Genomic DNA, 7,400 nt, shown 5'->3' on the forward strand with positions numbered 1-7,400 from the left:
TACTAAAGTTAGTAAACCATTATTTTATTTTTATGTGGACCTTTCAGCGAAATCTACAATTGTTACCTTCCACATCTGTGAATCATCTCTGAATCCTCTCCCGTGCCTCCTGACTTCAGTGGTTCCAACTTTTTCAGCGTTTCAAGCAATTATGGAGTCCTGGCACAAGCTTTTTGGCACAGACACTCCATGGGCTGCATTCAAATGCATGAAAACAATTCTAGAGTTGGCACCAGGCACTGGTGAAAAAGATATATAGTAGAAGTCAGTGAAGTTTTTAGGATGTATTCACTGCAAAAAGTTAGAAGTTAATTGTTTCCACATCAAACTCCGAGAGCTTGGCTAAAACAGTAGCTTGCTTTATTGTTGCTTCATTGAAATAAAAAAAGAGAAGACTTTCTATCTCACTGGTGTTTTTTGTTGAGATGGGCACTGCACAGAATTGCATTGTAATTATTGCACTGTTATCTGACCCCAGAAGCTGAGTGCTTTGGCGTAGGCCTTCAGTGAAAATATGTGCACAATGTACTGATGTTTTCATGTTTTTAAGCAATCTGTGTGGATATGTTTAGTCCACTGCTGATAATCGCAGAGCAATGGTACCGGGTCAACTGATGTGGATGCAACATGCCCACCATCTGTGTGCAATGTTTAATCTCTGGAAGGATTAATCTGGTACTCCATGGGTGATATGAGCTCTTCCTTACATGCACGACGCACTCAGCTTTGGGAAAATAGTGCCTAATACCCATAAAAACACATCCCGCAGACCTGCATTGGTTGAGTTAAATATCTCTCCAGAGAAAAGAATTTGATTTAATGAGTGTAGCTGGGAAATAAATGCATTTGGCATTAATACGTGGCTTCCGTTTTGTGGTGCTGCACCTCCCCATCCTTCAAAAACAGATTACCACTGAAAATAGATTGGATTATATTGAAAGAACGCGGCATAGTGAGCATGAATCTTCCTCGCCGTCCAGTCTGGATGCCACATGATAGTTACCTCCCAGCTGTGATTTGATCTGACTCAGTTTTTTTAATTGCATATATTTGTGAAGATACGCGCCAACAATATTTATTTTTTCTCCCATCAGTTAGACGTCACATAAAGGCTTTGTTTGACTTCAACTTGAACCTGCTCCATCGCCTTAGAGTCAAATTGAATTCTCCAACTTAATACACAGATTATTTTTGCTATACACTACCAGCTTTGTAATGTATTCAGAGAAGGGCTTCTCCCTGGGCCCTTGTTAAAAGGCATGAAAGAAATTAACAGCCAACAAAGTCTTTATCGCGCTTGTACACTGAAAAGGGTTGCACAGATGGAAAAGTGCTCGGAAGCTATTTGAGGATGTTTTAAAGAGCGACAACACCTCAAGGTATGGTTAGGGCATGAAATTCTAATTGCACATCACTGGGAAAATGTTGGGAGGAATTAAGACAAAGTTTGCCTACTGATTACTTAATAGGCCGACACATTAGCTGAGCGCAGCATATTTTAAGGTACAAAATCAGGTTTAAGGGGACTGTGAAATCTTCCCTTGTGTTTCATAACATCTTGACAAAAGACAGCTCTCTCTCTCTCTCTCTCTCTCCCTCCCCCCCCTCTCTCTCTCTCTCTCCCTCCCCCCCCCCCCCTCTCTCTCTCTCTCTCTCTCTCTCTCTCTCTATATATATATATATATATATATATATATATATATATATAAGCAGAGTAAGTCCTTGTCTATTCTCTCATAGCTTCATAACTGTTTACCTGTCTTGCTGTATTCATTCTCTGATATCAAACCTCACAGACAATCAGTGATTATTTTCCAGATTTATGATACGGTGTCCTACAGTATTTTATCCCCTGCAATATTCTCTGCTCTCTTCCTTTGATTTATAATACCCTGTGCTCTGCGGCACACATCATAGCGTGCTGCTTTATGCTGTGGCACAGCAGCGCTGATCAGTAGCCCTTGGAGGTGATTTATGAGCAATGAGATTTCCGGTCAGAACAGCTTAATTGAGCCTGTATATGCTAGCAGAGCAGTCCTTGAGGAAGGGATAAGGTAATGAGGTGGAAAATGACGAGTGGGAGACACTTTGGCTGTAAATCAGCCTCCTTACATCCGCCAAGAGGAAACGTTTTAAAAAAACCAAAACAAAGCATATACACCTGTGCTGATGCTGTGGAGCTTCAAGTTCACTTGACTGACCTTAGAACAATGCAGTGGGGTGACTTCTTGAGTGCACCCTCATTTTTCCTCTCTTTCATCACCCACTTATGTCTCAGATGGATCCCTGGTGAGCCTCTGTATGTAGTTAGCGGGCTCGCTCTTTGCACTTTTACTCTTACTCTGGACCTCTGGATATTACGCATTATTAGGAGCATGGATTTAAAAACTTTATTTTGTGCAGTGGGAGAGGCAGGAGGGATCCCACAGGGGGTTGGAGGAATATCCAAGAATGTAGCTGAGCACATAATCCAGACACAAGCTGCAATGCTGACAATGGTCGTCTGAGGTGGGCGGGAGGGTGGGGGTAAATTTGTCAAACCTCACTACTGGCGCCAGAGGGGAGAGCTGAGGGAGGAGATAGGGTGCCGAAGAAGTGCAAAAGAAGACTCGCATTGGACTCAGTGACTGCTGAAGTCAGCGGTATTGACTGACACCTGTCTTTGCAGTATTCATTGTGTGTCTATGTGTGTGTGTGTCTATGTTTGTGTGTGTGTGCGTGTCTATGTGTGTGTGTGTTTGTACCTGGAGTAATGAGAAGAGATTGCAAGGGGTTCTAGATCAAGAAGGCTCTTAAGGTTTTGTGCTGGTCAGCAGTAGAAATCTTGGACATGTTAAAACCTGGACACATAAAACTAAGAGTCAAAAATGACTCGGTAACACGGGGCACTTTACTGTGTGTTGCGTTTTCAAAATAAAGTGCTTCAAAGTCAAAGAGTGTGTGGGTGTGTATTGTTGTAGCTTGCACAGGGCGATCGTGGCTCAAGAGTTGGCAGTTCATCTTGTAATCGGATGGTTGCCGGTTCGAGCCCCAGCTCGGACAGTCTCGGTCCTTGGGCAAGACACTTCACCCGTTGCCTACTGGTGGTGGTCAGAGGGCCCGGTCCGGCAGCCTCGCCTCTGTCAGTGCGCCCCAGGGCAGCTGTGGCTACAATGTAGCTTGCCATCACCAGTGTGTGAATGACTGAATGTAGTGTAAAGTGCTTTGGGGTCCTTAGGGACTAAGTAAAGCGCTATACAAATACAGACCATTTACCATTTAATAATCATTAGCTGTTGGCAATGGTGAAATTGAAGTGAGTTAAAGGAAATGGGAGGCATAAAGATTTAAGGTTTATGTTTGAACCACTGCATTCTCACAGGGAAGTCCTGCCACTCAGGGTGTCGCTCCCTTTTTTTGCTGGGGCTATGGTGATGATATTTATTGTCATCCTGTCACTTTTCCCCCAGAATTCATTGGTACTCTGCTCTGTTGGTATTTCTACACATTGGACTTGGCAGAATCAGGCCAGTTTAAGACCCCCAAAAATGCACTCGGAAGCTCTAAATTGGCTCCCATTTCTCCATAGCTACTTCCCCGCAGGCTCTCTATGCATGTGCGAGACAGTATGTAAGTTCAGTATAATCACAGCTCGCAGCACAATGTGGCATGCAAGGGAAAATTGGCCCCATTTACAATCATAAAAGACAGTGAAATCTTACATATATCAAGTAATATGACACTGAAGGGAAATCAGGGCTCCAGGGTGGTCTTTCCATTAAAAAGAAAAACAAACAAAAAAAGCCCAGTATGAGCTGCAAGATTTTTTTTAATCATTTTTTATCATATTATCAAAGGACACGGTGGCGCAATCCTGGGAATACCCTCTTCTGCCATAGCAATGAGGAAAGATGCAAATAAACAAAGATACGTACCACAGGAGATAAATCCTAACTTGGAAACATTTCCATTCACTTCCCCATAAAACCCAGAGATGTCAGTCATCTAAAATTTGACGAATGAGCTGAAAATGGATATTTATGGAAACACAGTGAAACCTCTCCCTTAAGAACTGTTTTTTGTCAGAAGAATGAAAAATTGCATAATTCATCTTTTTATGCCAAGCTTGTCAAAAAAAAAGAGAGCATAGGCTTGTTTATTGTATAGCTGCCTAAATCGTTCTTGTTGCAACAATGACACCAGTTATCAGGTTGGATTTATAACATAAGGAAGAACAACATAGCCTCATCTAAATCTCATACAATGCAGAGCCTAATCCTCACAGTCCTTGTGTGAAAAAAATATATGTAATCCCGTTTGCCTGGTTTTACATCATACGTCCATTATTTCTTTTGTGAATAACATCCTTTCTCTGGTCGCCTAATATCTGATAATCAGGGTAATTCTCCCACTCCTGAATCCTCACAGGCTGTGCTGTAATTTTCTAATACAAGGGCTGTAATCACGCTGTCAGACCTGCCTTGTGCTGAAGAAAGCTGCTGTGCGTAATGCAAGGCCTGCAGGCAGCCCTGGCAGATAATTGAGGGTAGTTAGCGGTGGCAGGGATGCTTTTTGAGTGAAGATTTAATGTTAGCTTTCATCCTTGAGGAGGATGTTGGTTATCGACTGTCTATAAAGACTAGAAAGGCCCGGGCCAGGATCTGAGGGTATTGATCTGTAAGGAAAGCAGAGCGATGCCGGCCGTGTTCAGGTGGTTCTGTGGGATATGTCAGCAAGGTCACCTGTGCAGGGCCAGGCTCGGCCATGCTACACTGTGATGTTGTGCATATTTGATATGCAAAAACAGAATGATTGATTTTCTTTTTTCTTTTTTTTTCTTCCATTGAGGTATTAGGATTCAGATTGTGCGAGGCGAAATGTCATCCAAAGCGGATGTGGTTCTCAAAGTCGGGGAAAGGGACATTGAATTTCAAAGAGATTTCATGCTGCGGTGCTGTTGAATGACGGCTGAGAGGAAGAGATATCAGTGCAGGTGCAGAGTGCAGGAGAGGCGGAAGGACCATGATATCCATGACAAATTCATTATGTCACCGTCACTGAGTTATTACGGATCTAATGCATATTTTTTTAGTGAGTTTCAGAAAGCCCATTTACATCCTTACCCACATCACTTCTTAGTTACAGAGCAGTTAAAAGGACTTTAATAGAGGCTTACAGGCCTGAATTTTTCTCTAACATATGGGTGTAAGCTGATGGTTTTTTGCCCCAGGATTATAGGTTCCAGTTTGCATTTATGCCTTAGCTGACACTGATGGAAGCTCTTGAGAGGTATTCCCCTTCCTCACTTATAATCTGGTTATTATCAAATGCATTTCTGCAGACAGAGCAAAAATCACCAAGCCCTATAACAAAGCTTTTTTCCTTGGAACTTGTGTTGGAGGACACTGGCTGCCTCAAGAGAGAAGCAGGTCTTCATCTATCATCGCAGGGGCTGTTTTTGGGTTGCAGTGATACGCTCCCTAAGCCTCGCTCCTTACGGATGCAGTAAGGAACACTGCAGAAATCTGTTTGCTAAAAATAGTGCTCTCTATGCTATGGTTTTCTTCGCCTTTCTTTAAGATCCTCTCGAGAGGATGAGGCAGACATTAAAATGTCAACAAGCAGGGATCTATTTCACTTCTTAAATGAAGCCAGTTTGTGTGGGATGAGCAGGTGATGCAGTGCATCTCAAGGGAGCATGGTTTTGTTTCCAGCGTAGACGAGCTTCTGTATGTGGAAAATTTATAAGGCATCTCTGTGTGGAGGAAAACAGGACATGGAAGGCGTATTTACATACTTCATTTTCAGATGTTGGTGTCAGAAGCAGACTTTGTAAGTGAAAACAACTGCGGACATGATACTGTGCTAAATGTCTGTATCTAAAACTATGTCAGCATCCGCCTTCGATGATCTGTGTAGTCGACCTATGAATAACAAACAGTACTGTTTATTGTAACAACCCTGGTATGGCTGCTTAATAAATATACCTGGATAAGAAGAACAGAGATTACATTAAAGAAAAATGTTTTCAAATCAGTTTGCAGAAATTTGTACAAAAGGAAACAAGTGTACTGTTTATACGCATCAAATACTAGTCTTATCCTTCTTTCTTCTGCTCCCTTTAGGGGTTGCCACAGCAGATTATCATCCATCTCACCCTGTCCTGATCCATGAGTCTTCCCTGTGGTTTTTGTCTTTTCCTCCAGTGTGACAGCTCCATATTCAGCATGTTTTGTTCAGTATGTCTACCATTCCCATTCTGCACATGTCCGGACCATCTCAGCCTTGCCTCTCTAACTTTGTCTCCAAAACACTCAACCTGAGCTGTGCCTCATTTATAATCCTGTTCGTCTTCATCAGTCTGAATGAAAGTCTTAACATCTTCAACTCTGCCCCCTTGAGCTCTGCCTCCTTACTTTTTGTCAGTGCCACTGGCTCCCATCCATACATCATAGCAGGTCTCACTACCATATTTTAAACTTTCTCTTCCACTTTTGCTTCTATTCTTCCATCACAAATCACCCCTGACACTTATCTCCACCCACTCCACCTTGTCTGCGATGTCTTCTTCACCTCTCTTATGCACTATTCATCACTTTGAATGGTTGACCCCGGGTATTTTAACTCCATCCATCTTCACTACCTATACTCTTTGCATGTTCTGTCTCGCTTCTACTTTCATTCCTCTTCTCTCCAGAGAATACCTCCACCTCTCCAGGCACTCTTCCACCTGGTCACAGTACAGATCACAATGTGTCCATTACCACTGGATACTAATGCTAATAAACAGGAATAGGATTAATAAGTAAAACACAAACAGCTTTGTAAGGGAAATGAAAGCTATACTGAAACAGTGATGTTGCCGAAAAGATAAAAATTTCACACCGTAGTAAGAGTAGTCAAAACGACGATGTGATCATTCTGCCTCAGCAAAGTCTGTTACAGGCAGAGGTTTTATATAATTCTTTCCAGACGTGCTGTCTAACTCTTTCAGGTCTTCACGAGCACAAAGGCCTATGACTGAGTACTAGAAACACAGTGGTCAGCCAAGGACTGAGCACAGCAGACATGACACAGGTTAAGCTGACTTTCAAAGCAGTGTTCAGGGTTGCCCATCAGCTCAAAATTGGGATTCTAAAAAATAGGTAGGTACTCTGGACTAATGAAACTTAAAAATATCCACATCTGACTGAAGGTTTTTCTTTGCAGAGGAGTTGGGAAGAAGAAATTTACGGTGAAGCAAGTTACAACCTGCAAATCTGGAGTTCAATTAGTGAAAATAGTCACAGATGTGATCAAATTTATGGTCTCCAGCACAACAAGGACTCTAATCAAAACAATAAAAAGCTATTTTGCAAAAACAGCAATTAGCCCTACAACAGAGGGTATGGGCCCCATGAATTGTTGATGTCAACACCATG

The sequence above is a fragment of the Mchenga conophoros genome, linkage group LG2 (assembly GCF_057382185.1).
Source record: "Mchenga conophoros isolate Kocher_MC1m ecotype Shallow Benthic linkage group LG2, M_conophoros_male_GT1.1, whole genome shotgun sequence".
Taxonomy (NCBI): domain Eukaryota; kingdom Metazoa; phylum Chordata; class Actinopteri; order Cichliformes; family Cichlidae; genus Mchenga; species Mchenga conophoros.